Genomic DNA, 15,479 nt, shown 5'->3' with positions numbered 1-15,479 from the left:
AATAGAGATACAGAAACACCGTGGCCCCTCTCTTTGAGATAACTCTGCACTATTGCGAGCTGCAAATGCCACTTCCAGCTTGGCTGTGCAGAGGAAGAACAACAAGAAGAAGAAATATCTCGAAATATGTCCGTCAGGCCCGTTCCTTTGAACTGAATCTGCAAATATCTCGGAAACGAAGCGAGCTATGGCAAAATGTTAAGAGACGTTTTTTGTAGAGAATTATGTTTCCTACAATTTATGTTCTATGATATTTTTTGATCAGATGCGTAGTTCTCGAGATATATCAAGATATTTAAAAGTTCCGAAGCCGCACCAACATAATAGAGATACAGAAACACCGCGGCCCGTTTCTTTGAGATAACTCCGCACTATTGCGAGCTGCAAATGCCACTTCCAGCTTAGCTGTGCAGAAGAAGAACAACAAGAAGAAGAAATATCTCGAAATATGTCCGTCAGGCCCCTTCCCTTGAGATAAATCTGCAAATATCTCGGAAACGAAGCGAGCTATGGCAAAATGTTAAGAGACCTTATTTGTAGAGAATTAAGTTTCTTACTTTTTATGTTCTATGATATTTTTTGATCAGACGCGTAGTTCTCGAGATATATCAAGATATTTAAAAGTTCCGAAGCCGCACCAACATGATAGAGATACAGAAACACCGTGGCCCCTCTCTTTGAGATAACTCTGCACTATTGCGAGCTGCAAATGCCACTTCCAGCTTAGCTGTGCAGAAGAAGAACAACAAGAAGAAGAAATATCTCGAAATATGTCCGTCAGGCCCCTTCCCTTGAGATTAATCTGCAAATATCTCGGAAACGAAGCGAGCTAAGGCAAAATTTTAAGAGACCTTTTTTGTAGAGAATTAAGTTTCCTACTTTTTATGTTCTATGATATTTTTTGATCAGATGCGTAGTTCTCGAGATATATCAAGATATTTAAAAGTTCCGAAGCCGCACCAATAATAGAGATACAGAAACTCCGTGGCCCCTTTCTTTGAGATAACTCTGCACTATTGCGAGCTGCAAATGCCACTTCCAGCTTAGCTGTGCAGAGGAAGAACAACAAGAAGAAGAAATATCTCGAAATATGTCCGTCAGGCCCGTTCCTTTGAACTGAATCTGCAAATATCTCGGAAACGAAGCGAGCTATGGCAAAATGTTAAGAGACGTTTTTTGTAGAGAATTATGTTTCCTACAATTTATATTCTATGATATTTTTTGATCAGAAGCGTAGGTTTCGAGACATATCGAGATACTTAAAAGTTCCGAAGCCGCACCAACATAATAGAGATACAGAAACACCGTGGCCCCTCTCTTTGAGATAACTCTGCACTATTGCGAGCTGCAAATGCCACTTCCAGCTTAGCTGTGCAGAAGAAGAACAAGTAGAAGAAGAAATATCTCGAAATATGTCCGTCAGGCCCCTTGCCTTGAGATAAATCTGCAAATATCTCGGAAACGAAGCGAGCTATGGCAAAATGTTAAGAGACCTTTTTTGTAGAGAATTAAGTTTCCTACTTTTTATGTTCTATGATATTTTTTGATCAGATGCGTAGTTCTCGAGATATATCAAGATATTTAAAAGTTCCGAAGCCGCACCAACATAATAGAGATACAGAAACACCGTGGCCCCTTTCTTTGAGATAACTCCGCACTATTGCGAGCTGCAAATGCCACTTCCAGCTTAGCTGTGCAGAAGAAGAACAACAAGAAGAAGAAATATCTCGAAATATGTCCGTCAGGCCCCTTCCCTTGAGATAAATCTGCAAATATCTCGGAAACGAAGCGAGCCATGGCAAAATGTTAAGAGACCTTTTTTGTAGAAAATTAGGTTTCCTACTTTTTATGTTCTATGATATTTTTTTATCAGATGCGTAGTTCTCGAGATATATCAAGATATTTAAAAGTTCCGAAGCCGCACCAACATAATAGAGATACAGAAACACCGTGGCCCCTTTCTTTGAGATAACTCTGCACTATTGCGAGCTGGAAATGCCACTTCCAGTTTAGCTGTGCAGAAGAAGAACAACAAGAAGAAGAAATATCCCGAAATATGTCCGTCAGGACCCTTCCCTTGAGATAAATCTGCAAATATCTCGGAAACAAAGCGAGCTATGGCAAAATGTTAAGAGACCTTTTTTGTAGAGAATTAAGTTTCGTACTTTTTATGTTCTATGATATTTTTTGATCAGATGCGTAGTTCTCGAGATATATCATGATATTTAAAAGTTCCGAAGCCGCACCAACATAATAGAGATACAGAAACACCGTGGCCCCTGTCTTTGAGATAACTCTGCACTATTGCGAGCTGCAAATGCCACTTCCAGCTTAGGTGTGCAGAAGAAGAACAACAAGAATAGGAAATATTTCGAAATATGTCCGTCAGGCCCCTTCCCTTGAGATAAATCTGCAAATATCTCGGAAACGAAGCGAGCTACGGCAAAATGTTAAGAGACCTTTTTTGTAGAAAATTAGGTTTTCTACTTTTTATGTTCTATGATATTTTTTGATCAGATGCGTAGTTCTCGAGATATATCAAGATATTTAAAAGTTCTGAAGCTGCACCAACATAATAGAGGTACAGAAACACCGTGGCCTCTTTCTTTGAGATAACTCTGCACTATTGCGAGCAGCAAATGCCACTTCCAGCGTAGCTGTGCAGAAGAAGAACAACAAGAAGAAGAAATATCGAAATATGTCCGTCAGGCCCCTTCCCTTGAGATAAATCTGCAAATATCTCGGAAACGAAGCGAGCTATGGCAAAATGCTAAGAGACCTTTTTTGTAGAGAATTATGTTTCCTACTTTCTATGTTCTATGATATTTTTTGATCAGACGCGTAGTTCTCGAGATATATCAAGATATTTAAAAGTTCCGAAGCCGCACCAACATAATAGAGATACAGAAACACCGTGGCCCCTTTCCTTGAGATAACTCTGCACTATTGCGATCTGGAAATGCCACTTCCAGTTTAGCTGTGCAGAAGAAGAACGACAAGAAGAAGAAATATCGCGAAATATGTCCGTCAGGCCCCTTCCCTTGAGATAAATCTGCAAATATCTCGGAAACGAAGCGAGCTATGGCAAAACGTTAAGAGACCTTTTTTGTAGAGAATTATGTTTCCTACAATTCACGTTCTATGATATTTTTTGATCAGATGCGTAGTTTTCGAGATATATCGAGATATTCAAAAGTTCCGAAGCCGCACCAACATAATAGAGATACAGAAACACCATGGCCCCTTTCTTTGAGATAACTCTGCACTATTGCGAGCTGGAAATGCCACTTCCAATTTAGCTGTGCAGAAGAAGAACAACAAGAAGAAGAAGTATCTCGAAATATGTCCTTCAGGCCCCTTCCCTTGAGATAAATCTGCAAATATCTCGGAAACGAAGCGAGCTATGGCAAAATGTTCAGAGACCTTTTTTGTAGAGAATTATGTTTCCTACTTTTTATGTTCTGATATTTTTTGATCAGACGCGTAGTTCTCGAGATATATCAAGATATTTAAAAGTTCCGAAGCCGCACCAATATAATAGAGATACAGAAACACCGTGGCCCCTTTCTTTGAGATAACTCTGCACTATTGCGAGCTGGAAATGCCACTTCCAGTTTAGCTGTGCAGAAGAAGAACAACAAGAAGAAGAAATATCTCGAAATATGTCCGTCAGGACCCTTCCCTTGAGATAAATCTGCAAATATCTCGGAAACGAAGCGAGCTATGGCAAAATGTTAAGAGACCTTTTTTGTAGAGGATTATGTTTCCTACTTTTTATGTTCTATGATATTTTTTGATCAGACGCGTAGTTCTCGAGATATATCATGATATTTAAAAGTTCCGAAGCCGCACCAACATAATAGAGATACAGAAACACCGTGGCCCCTGTCTTTGAGATAACTCTGCACTATTGCGAGCTGCAAATGCCACTTCCAGCTTAGGTGTGCAGAAGAAGAACAACAAGAATAGGAAATATTTCGAAATATGTCCGTCAGGCCCCTTCCCTTGAGATAAATCTGCAAATATCTCGGAAACGAAGCGAGCTACGGCAAAATGTTAAGAGACCTTTTTTGTAGAAAATTAGGTTTTCTACTTTTTATGTTCTATGATATTTTTTGATCAGATGCGTAGTTCTCGAGATATATCAAGATATTTAAAAGTTCTGAAGCTGCACCAACATAATAGAGGTACAGAAACACCGTGGCCTCTTTCTTTGAGATAACTCTGCACTATTGCGAGCAGCAAATGCCACTTCCAGCGTAGCTGTGCAGAAGAAGAACAACAAGAAGAAGAAATATCGAAATATGTCCGTCAGGCCCCTTCCCTTGAGATAAATCTGCAAATATCTCGGAAACGAAGCGAGCTATGGCAAAATGCTAAGAGACCTTTTTTGTAGAGAATTATGTTTCCTACTTTCTATGTTCTATGATATTTTTTGATCAGACGCGTAGTTCTCGAGATATATCAAGATATTTAAAAGTTCCGAAGCCGCACCAACATAATAGAGATACAGAAACACCGTGGCCCCTTTCCTTGAGATAACTCTGCACTATTGCGATCTGGAAATGCCACTTCCAGTTTAGCTGTGCAGAAGAAGAACGACAAGAAGAAGAAATATCGCGAAATATGTCCGTCAGGCCCCTTCCCTTGAGATAAATCTGCAAATATCTCGGAAACGAAGCGAGCTATGGCAAAACGTTAAGAGACCTTTTTTGTAGAGAATTATGTTTCCTACAATTCACGTTCTATGATATTTTTTGATCAGATGCGTAGTTTTCGAGATATATCGAGATATTCAAAAGTTCCGAAGCCGCACCAACATAATAGAGATACAGAAACACCATGGCCCCTTTCTTTGAGATAACTCTGCACTATTGCGAGCTGGAAATGCCACTTCCAATTTAGCTGTGCAGAAGAAGAACAACAAGAAGAAGAAGTATCTCGAAATATGTCCTTCAGGCCCCTTCCCTTGAGATAAATCTGCAAATATCTCGGAAACGAAGCGAGCTATGGCAAAATGTTCAGAGACCTTTTTTGTAGAGAATTATGTTTCCTACTTTTTATGTTCTGATATTTTTTGATCAGACGCGTAGTTCTCGAGATATATCAAGATATTTAAAAGTTCCGAAGCCGCACCAATATAATAGAGATACAGAAACACCGTGGCCCCTTTCTTTGAGATAACTCTGCACTATTGCGAGCTGGAAATGCCACTTCCAGTTTAGCTGTGCAGAAGAAGAACAACAAGAAGAAGAAATATCTCGAAATATGTCCGTCAGGACCCTTCCCTTGAGATAAATCTGCAAATATCTCGGAAACGAAGCGAGCTATGGCAAAATGTTAAGAGACCTTTCTTGTAGAGAATTAAGTTTTCTACTTTTTATCTTCTATGATATTTTTTGATCAGATGCGTAGTTCTCGAGATATATCAAGATATTTAAAAGTTCCGAAGCTGCACCAACATAATAGAGGTACAGTAACACCGTGGCCTCTTTCTTTGAGATAACTCTGCACTATTGCGAGCTGCAAATGCCACTTCCAGCTTAGGTGTGCAGAAGAAGAACAACAAGAATAGGAAATATTTCGAAATATGTCCGTCAGGCCCCTTCCCTTGAGATAAATCTGCAAATATCTCGGAAACGAAGCGAGCTACGGCAAAATGTTAAGAGACCTTTTTTGTAGAAAATTAGGTTTTCTACTTTTTATGTTCTATGATATTTTTTGATCAGATGCGTAGTTCTCGAGATATATCAAGATATTTAAAAGTTCCGAAGCCGCACCAATATAATAGAGATACAGAAACACCGTGGCCCCTTTCTTTGAGATAACTCTGCACTATTGCGAGCTGGAAATGCCACTTCCAGTTTAGCTGTGCAGAAGAAGAACAACAAGAAGAAGAAATATCTCGAAATATGTCCGTCAGGACCCTTCCCTTGAGATAAATCTGCAAATATCTCGGAAACGAAGCGAGCTATGGCAAAATGTTAAGAGACCTTTCTTGTAGAGAATTAAGTTTTCTACTTTTTATCTTCTATGATATTTTTTGATCAGATGCGTAGTTCTCGAGATATATCAAGATATTTAAAAGTTCCGAAGCTGCACCAACATAATAGAGGTACAGTAACACCGTGGCCTCTTTCTTTGAGATAACTCTGCACTATTGCGAGCTGCAAATGCCACTTCCAGCTTAGCTGTGCAGAAGAAGAACAACAAGAAGAAGAAATATCTGGAAATATGTCCGATAGGCCCCTTCCCTTGAGATAAATCTGCAAATATCTCGGAAACGAAGCGAGCTATGGCAAAATGTTGCGAGACCTTTTTTGTAGAGAATTAAGTTTCCTACTATTTATGTTCTATGATATTTTTTGATCAGATGCGTAGTTCTCGAGATATATCAAGATATTTAAAAGTTCCGAAGCCGCACCAACATAATAGAGATACAGAAACACCGTAGCCCCTTTCTTTGAGATAACTCTGCACTAGTGCGAGCCGCAAATGCCACTTCCAGCTTAGCTGTGCAGAAGAAGAACAACAAGAAGAAGCAATATCTCGAATTATGTCCGTCAGGCCCCTTCCCTTGAGATAAATCTGCAAATATCTCGGAAACGAAGCGAGCTATGGCAAAATGTTAAGAGACCTTTTTTGTAGAGGATTATGTTTCCTACTTTTTATGTTCTATGATATTTTTTGATCAGACGCGTAGTTCTCGAGATATATCAAGATATTTAAAAGTTCCGAAGCCGCACCAACATAATAGAGATACAGAAACACCGTGGCCCCTTTCTTTGAGATAACTCTGCACTATTGCGAGCTGCAAATGCCACTTCCAGCTTAGCTGTGCAGAAGAAGAACAACAAGAAGAAGAAATATCTCGAAATATATCCGTCACGCCCCTTCCCTTGAGATAAATCTGCAAATATCTCGGAAACGAAGCGAGCTATAGCAAAATGTTAAGAGACCTTATTTGTAGAGAATTAAGTTTCTTACTTTTTATGTTCTATGATATTTTTTGATCAGACGCGTAGTTCTCGAGATATATCAAGATATTTAAAAGTTCCGAAGCCGCACCAACATAATAGAGATACAGAAACACCGTGGCCCCTCTCTTTGAGATAACTCTGCACTATTGCGAGCTGCAAATGCCACTTCCAGCTTAGCTGTGCAGAGGAAGAACAACAAGAAGAAGAAATATCTCGAAATATGTCCGTCAGGCCCGTTCCTTTGAACTGAATCTGCAAATATCTCGGAAACGAAGCGAGCTATGGCAAAATGTTAAGAGACGTTTTTTGTAGAGAATTATGTTTCCTACAATTTATGTTCTATGATATTTTTTGATCAGAAGCGTAGTTTTCGAGACATATCGAGATACTTAAAAGTTCCGAAGCCGCACCAACATAATAGAGATACAGAAACACCGTGGCCCCTTTCTTTGAGATAACTCTGCACTAGTGCGAGCCACAAATGCCACTTCCAGCTTAGCTGTGCAGAAGAAGAACAACAAGAAGAAGAAATATCTCGAAATATGTCCGTCAAGCCCCTTCCCTTGAGATAAATCTGCAAATATCTCGGAAACGAAGCGAGCTATGGCAAAATGTTAAGAGACCTTTTTTGTAGAGAATTAAGTTTCCTACTTTTTATCTTGTATGATATTTTTTGATCAGATGCGTAGTTCTCGAGATATATCAAGATATTTAAAAGTTCCGAAGCCGCACCAACATAATAGAGATACAGAAACACCGTGGCCCCTCTCTTTGAGATAACTCTGCACTATTGCGAGCTGCAAATGCCACTTCCAGCTTAGCTGTGCAGAAGAAGAACAAGTAGAAGAAGAAATATCTCGAAATATGTCCGTCAGGCCCCTTACCTTGAGATAAATCTGCAAATATCTCGGAAACGAAGCGAGCTATGGCAAAATGTTAAGAGACCTTATTTGTAGAGAATTAAGTTTCTTACTTTTTATGTTCTATGATATTTTTTGATCAGACGCGTAGTTCTCGAGATATATCAAGATATTTAAAAGTTCCGAAGCCGCACCAACATGATAGAGATACAGAAACACCGTGGCCCCTTTTTTTGAGATAACTCTGCACTATTGCGAGCTGCAAATGCCACTTCCAGCTTAGCTGTGCAGAAGAAGAACAACAAGAAGAAGAAGTATCTCGAAATATGTCCGTCAGGCCCCTTCCCTTGAGATTAATCTGCAAATATCTCGGAAACGAAGCGAGCTATGGCAAAATGTTAAGAAACCTTATTTGTAGAGAATTAAGTTTCCTACTTTTTATGTTCTATGATATTTTTTGATCAGACGCGTAGTTCTCGAGATATATCAAGATATTTAAGAGTTCCGAGGCCGCACCAACATAATAGAGATACAGAAACACCGTGGCCCCTTTCTTTGAGATAACTCTGCACTATTGCGGGCTGGAAATGCCACTTCCAGTTTAGCTGTGCAGAAGAAGAACAACAAGAAGAAGAAATATCTCGAAATATGTCCGTTAGGCCCCTTCCCTTGAGATAAATCTGCAAATATCTCGGAAACGAAGCGAGCTATGGCAAAATGTTAAGAGACCTTTTTTGTAGAGAATTAAGTTTCCTACTTTTTATGTTGTATGATATTATTTGATCAGATGCGTAGTTCTCGAGATATATCAAGATATTTAAAAGTTCCGAAGCCGCACCAACATAATACAGATACAGAAACACCGTGGCCCCTTTCTTTGAGATAACTCTGCACTATCGCGAGCTGCAAATGCCACTTCCAGCATAGCTGTGCAGAAGAGGAACAACAAGAAGAAGAAATATCTCGGCATATGTCCGTCAGGCCCCTTCCCTTGAGCTAAATCTGCAAATATCTCGGAAACGATGCCAGCTATGGGAAAATGTTAAGAGACCTTTTTTGTAGAGAATTAAGTTTTCTACTTTTTATGTTCTATGATATTTTTTGATCAGATGCGTAGTTCTCGAGATATATCAAGATATTTAATAGTTCCGAAGCCGCACCAACATAATAGAGATACAGAAACACCGTGGCCCCTTTCTTTGAGATAACTCTGCACTATTGCGCGCTGCAAATGCCACTTCCAGCTTAGCTGTGCAGAAGAAGAACAACAAGAAGAAGAAATATCTCGAAATATGTCCGTCAGGCCCCTTCCCTTGAGATAAATCTGCAAATATCTCGGAAACGAAGCGAGCTATGGCAAAATGTTAAAAGATCTTTTTTGTAGAGAATTAAGTTTCCTACTTTTTATGTTGTATGATATTTTTCGATCAGAGGCGTAGTTCTCGAGATATATCAAGATATTTAAAAGCTCCGAAGCCGCACCAACATAATAGAGATACAGAAACACCGTGGCCCCTTTCTTTGGGATAACTCTGCACTATTGCGAGCTGGAAATGCCACTTCCAGTTTAGCTGTGCAGAAGAAGAACAACAAGAAGAAGAAATATCTCGAAATATGTCCGTTAGGCCCCTTCCCTTGAGATAAATCTGCAAATATCACGGAAACGAAGCGAGCTATGGCAAAATGTTAAGAGACCTTTTTTGTAGAGAATTAAGTTTCCTACTTTTTATGTTCTATGATATTTTTTGATCAGATGCGTAGTTCTCGAGATATATCAAGATATTTAAAAGTTCCGAAGCTGCACCAACATAATAGAGGTACAGAAACACCGTGGCCCCTTTCTTTGAGATAACTCTGCACTATTGCGCGCTGCAAATGCCACTTCCAGCTTAGCTGTGCAGAAGAAGAACAACAAGAAGAAGAAATATCTCAAAATATGTCCGCCAGGCCCCTTCCCTTGAGATAAATCTGCAAATATCTCGGAAACGAAACGAGCTATGGCAAAATGTTAAGAGACCTTTTTTGTAGAAAATTAGGTTTCCTACTTTTTATGTTCTATGATATTTTTTGATCAGATGCGTAGTTCTCGAGATATATCAAGATATTTAAAGGTTCCGAAGCTGCACCAACATAATAGAGGTACAGAAACAGCGTGGCCTCTTTCTTTGAGATAACTCTGCACTATTGCGAGCTGCAAATGCCACTTCGAGCTTAGCTGTGCAGAAGAAGAACAACAAGAAGAAGAAATATCTCGAAATATGTCCGTCAGGCCCCTTCCCTTGAGATAAATCTGCAAATATCTAAGGAAACGAAGCGAGCTATGGCAAAATGTTAAGAGACCTTTTTTGTAGAGAATTAAGTTTCCTACTTTTTATGTTCTATGATATTTTTTGATGAGATGCGTAGTTTTCGAGATATATCAAGATATTTAAAAGTTCCGAAGCCGCACCAACATAATAGAGATACAGACACACCGTGGCCCCTTTCTTTGAGATAACTCTGCACTATTGCGAGCTGCAAATGCCACTTCGAGCTTAGCTGTGCAGAAGAAGAACAACAAGAAGAAGAAATATCTCGAAATATGTCCGTCAGGCCCCTTCCCTTGAGATAAATCTGCAAATATCTCGGAAACGAAGCGAGCTATGGCAAAATGTTAAGAGACCTTTTTTGTAGAGAATTAAGTTTCCTACTTTTTATGTTCTATGATATTTTTTGATCAGATGCGTAGTTCTCGAGATATATCAAGATATTTAAAAGTTCCGAAGCCGCACCAACATAATAGAGATACAGACACACCGTGGCCCCTTTCTTTGAGATAACTCTGCACTATTGCGAGCTGCAAATGCCACTTCGAGCTTAGCTGTGCAGAAGAAGAACAACAAGAAGAAGAAATATCTCGAAATATGTCCGTCAGGCCCCTTCCCTTGAGATAAATCTGCAAATATCTAAGGAAACGAAGCGAGCTATGGCAAAATGTTAAGAGACCTTTTTTGTAGAGAATTAAGTTTCCTACTTTTTATGTTCTATGATATTTTTTGATCAGATGCGTAGTTCTCGAGATATAACAAGATATTTAATAGTTCCGAAACCGCACCAACATAATAGAGATACAGAAACACCGTGGCCCCTTTCTTTGAGATAACTCTGCACTATTGCGCGCTGCAAATGCCACTTCCAGCTTAGCTGTGCAGAAGAAGAACAACAAGAAGAAGAAATATCTCGAAATATGTCCGTCAGGCCCCTTCCCTTGAGATAAATCTGCAAATATCTCGGAAACGAAGCGAGCTACGGCAAAATGTTAAGAGACCTTTTTTGTAGAAAATTACGTTTCCTACTTTTTATGTTCTATGATATTTTTTGATGAGATGCGTAGTTCTCGAGATATATCAAGATATTTAAAAGTTCCGAAGCCGCACCAACATAATAGAGATACAGACACACCGTGGCCCCTTTCTTTGAGATAACTCTGCACTATTGCGAGCTGCAAATGCCACTTCCAGCTTAGCTGTGCAGAAGAAGAACAACAAGAAGAAGAAATATCTCAAAATATGTCCGCCAGGCCCCTTCCCTTGAGATAAATCTGCAAATATCTCGGAAACGAAACGAGCTATGGCAAAATGTTAAGAGACCTTTTTTGTAGAAAATTAGTTTTCCTACTTTTTATGTTCTATGATATTTTTTGATCAGATGCGTAGTTCTCGAGATATATCAAGATATTTAAAGGTTCCGAAGCTGCACCAACATAATAGAGGTACAGAAACACCGTGGCCTCTTTCTTTGAGATAACTCTGCACTATTGCGAGCTGCAAATGCCACTTCGAGCTTAGCTGTGCAGAAGAAGAACAACAAGAAGAAGAAATATCTCGAAATATGTCCGTCAGGCCCCTTCCCTTGAGATAAATCTGCAAATATCTAAGGAAACGAAGCGAGCTATGGCAAAATGGTAAGAGACCTTCTTTGTAGAGAATTAAGTTTCCTACTTTTTATGTTCTATGATATTTTTTGATCAGATGCGTAGTTCTCGAGATATATCAAGATATTTAAAAGTTCCGAAGCCGCACCAACATAATAGAGATACAGACACACCGTGGCCCCTTTCTTTGAGATAACTCTGCACTATTGCGAGCTGCAAATGCCACTTCCAGCTTAGCTGTGCAGAAGAACAACAACAAGAAGAAGAAATATCACGAAATATGTCCGTTAGGCCCCTTCCCTTGAGATAAATCTGCAAATATCTCGGAAACGAAGCGAGCTATGGCAAAATGTTAAGAGACCTTTTTTGTAGAGAATTAAGTTTCCTACTTTTTATGTTCTATGATATTTTTTGATCAGATGCGTACTTCTCGAGATATATCAAGATATTTAAAAGTTCCGAAGCCGCACCAACATAATAGAGATACAGAAACACCGTGGCCTCTTTCTTTGAGATAACTCTGCACTATTGCGAGCTGGAAATGCCACTTCCAGCTTAGCTGTGCAGAAGAAGAACAACAAGAAGAAGAAATATCTCGAAATATGTCCGTCAGGCCACTTCCCTTGAGATAAATCTGCAAATATCTCGGAAACGAAGCGAGCTATGGCAAAATGTTAAGAGACCTTTTTTGTAGAGAATTAAGTTCCCTACTTTTTATGTTGTATGATATTTTTTGATCAGATGCGTAATTCTCGAGATATATCAAGATATTTAAAAGTTCCGAAGCCGCACCAAAATAATAGAGATACAGAAACACCGTGGCCCCTTTCTTTGAGATAACTCTGCACTATTGCGCGCTGCAAATGCCACTTCCAGCTTAGCTGTGCAGAAGAAGAACAACAAGAAGAAGAAATATCTCGAAATATGTCCGTCAGGCCCCTTCCCTTGAGATAAATCTGCAAATATCTCGGAAACGAAGCGAGCCATGGCAAAATGTTAAGAGACCTTTTTTGTAGAAAATTAGGTTTCCTACTTTTTATGTTCTATGATATTTTTTTATCAGATGCGTAGTTCTCGAGATATATTAAGATATTTAAAAGTTCCGAAGCCGCACTAACATAATAGAGATACAGAAACACCGTGGCCCCTTTCTTTGAGATAACTCTGCACTATTGCGAGCTGCAAATGCCACTTCCAGTTTAGCTGTGCAGAAGAAGAACAACAAGAAGAAGAAATATCTCGAAATATGTCCGTCAGGCCCCTTCCCTTGAGATAAATCTGCAAATATCTCGGAAACGAAGCGAGCTATGGCAAAATGTTAAGAGACCTTTTTTGTAGAGAATTAAGTTTCCTACTTTTTATGTTGTATGATATTTTTCGATCAGAGGCGTAGTTCTCGAGATATATCAAGATATTTAAAAGCTCCGAAGCCGCACCAACATAATAGAGATACAGAAACACCGTGGCCCCTTTCTTTGAGATCACTCTGCACTATTGCGAGCTGGAAATGCCACTTCCAGTTTAGCTGTGCAGAAGAAAAACAACAAGAAGAAGAAATATCTCGAAATATGTCCATCAGGACCCTTCCCTTGAGATAAATCTGCAAATATCTCGGAAACGAAGCGAGCTATGGCAAAATGTTAAGAGACCTTTTTTGTAGAGAATTATGTTTCCTACAATTTATGTTCTATGATATTTTTTGATCAGAAGCGTAGTTTTCGAGATATATCGAGATATTTAAAAGTTCCGAAGCCGCACCAACATAATAGAGATACAGAAACACCGTGGCCCCTTTCTTTGGGATAACTCTGCACTATTGCGAGCTGGAAATGCCACTTCCAGTTTAGCTGTGCAGAAGAAGAACAACAAGAAGAAGAAATATCTCGAAATATGTCCGTTAGGCCCCTTCCCTTGAGATAAATCTGCAAATATCACGGAAACGAAGCGAGCTATGGCAAAATGTTAAGAGACCTTTTTTGTAGAGAATTAAGTTTCCTACTTTTTATGTTCTATGATATTTTTTGATCAGATGCGTAGTTCTCGAGATATATCAAGATATTTAAAAGTTCCGAAGCTGCACCAACATAATAGAGGTACAGAAACACCGTGGCCTCTTTCTTTGAGATAACTCTGCACTATTGCGAGCTGCAAATGCCACTTCGAGCTTAGCTGTGCAGAAGAAGAACAACAAGAAGAAGAAATATCTCGAAATATGTCCGTCAGGCCCCTTCCCTTGAGATAAATCTGCAAATATCTAAGGAAACGAAGCGAGCTATGGCAAAATGTTAAGAGACCTTTTTTGTAGAGAATTAAGTTTCCTACTTTTTATGTTCTATGATATTTTTTGATCAGATGCGTAGTTCTCGAGATATAACATGATATTTAATAGTTCCGAAGCCGCACCAACATAATAGAGATACAGAAACACCGTGGCCCCTTTCTTTGAGATAACTCTGCACTATTGCGCGCTGCAAATGCCACTTCCAGCTTAGCTGTGCAGAAGAAGAACAACAAGAAGAAGAAATATCTCGAAATATGTCCGTCAGGCCCCTTCCCTTGAGATAAATCTGCAAATATCTCGGAAACGAAGCGAGCTACGGCAAAATGTTAAGAGACCTTTTTTGTAGAAAATTACGTTTCCTACTTTTTATGTTCTATGATATTTTTTGATGAGATGCGTAGTTCTCGAGATATATCAAGATATTTAAAAGTTCCGAAGCCGCACCAACATAATAGAGATACAGACACACCGTGGCCCCTTTCTTTGAGATAACTCTGCACTATTGCGAGCTGCAAATGCCACTTCCAGCTTAGCTGTGCAGAAGAAGAACAACAAGAAGAAGAAATATCTCAAAATATGTCCGCCAGGCCCCTTCCCTTGAGATAAATCTGCAAATATCTCGGAAACGAAACGAGCTATGGCAAAATGATAAGAGACCTTTTTTGTAGAAAATTAGGTTTCCTACTTTTTATGTTCTATGATATTTTTTGATCAGATGCGTAGTTCTCGAGATATATCAAGATATTTAAAGGTTCCGAAGCTGCACCAACATAATAGAGGTACAGAAACACCGTGGCCTCTTTCTTTGAGATAACTCTGCACTATTGCGAGCTGCAAATGCCACTTCGAGCTTAGCTGTGCAGAAGAAGAACAACAAGAAGAAGAAATATCTCGAAATATGTCCGTCAGGCCCCTTCCCTTGAGATAAATCTGCAAATATCTCGGAAACGAAGCGAGCTATGGCAAAATGTTAAGAGACCTTTTTTGTAGAGAATTAAGTTCCCTACTTTTTATGTTGTATGATATTTTTTGATGAGATGCGTAGTTCTCGAGATATATCAAGATATTTAAAAGCTCCGAAGCCGCACCAACATAATAGAGATACAGAAACACCGTGGCCCCTTTCTTTGGGATAACTCTGCACTATTGCGAGCTGGAAATGCCACTTCCAGTTTAGCTGTGCAGAAGAAGAACAACAAGAAGAAGAAATATCTCAAAATATGTCCGCCAGGCCCCTTCCCTTGAGATAAATCTGCAAATATCTCGGAAACGAAACGAGCTATGGCAAAATGTTAAGAGACCTTTTTTGTAGAAAATTAGGTTTCCTACTTTTTATGTTCTATGATATTTTTTGATCAGATGCGTAGTTCTCGAGATATATCAAGATATTTAAAGGTTCCGAAGCTGCACCAACATAATAGAGGTACAGAAACAGCGTGGCCTCT

Source organism: Osmia lignaria, unplaced genomic scaffold, assembly GCF_051020975.1.
Source record: "Osmia lignaria lignaria isolate PbOS001 unplaced genomic scaffold, iyOsmLign1 scaffold0034, whole genome shotgun sequence".
NCBI lineage: Eukaryota > Metazoa > Arthropoda > Insecta > Hymenoptera > Megachilidae > Osmia > Osmia lignaria.
This window is presented reverse-complemented; position numbering follows the sequence as displayed.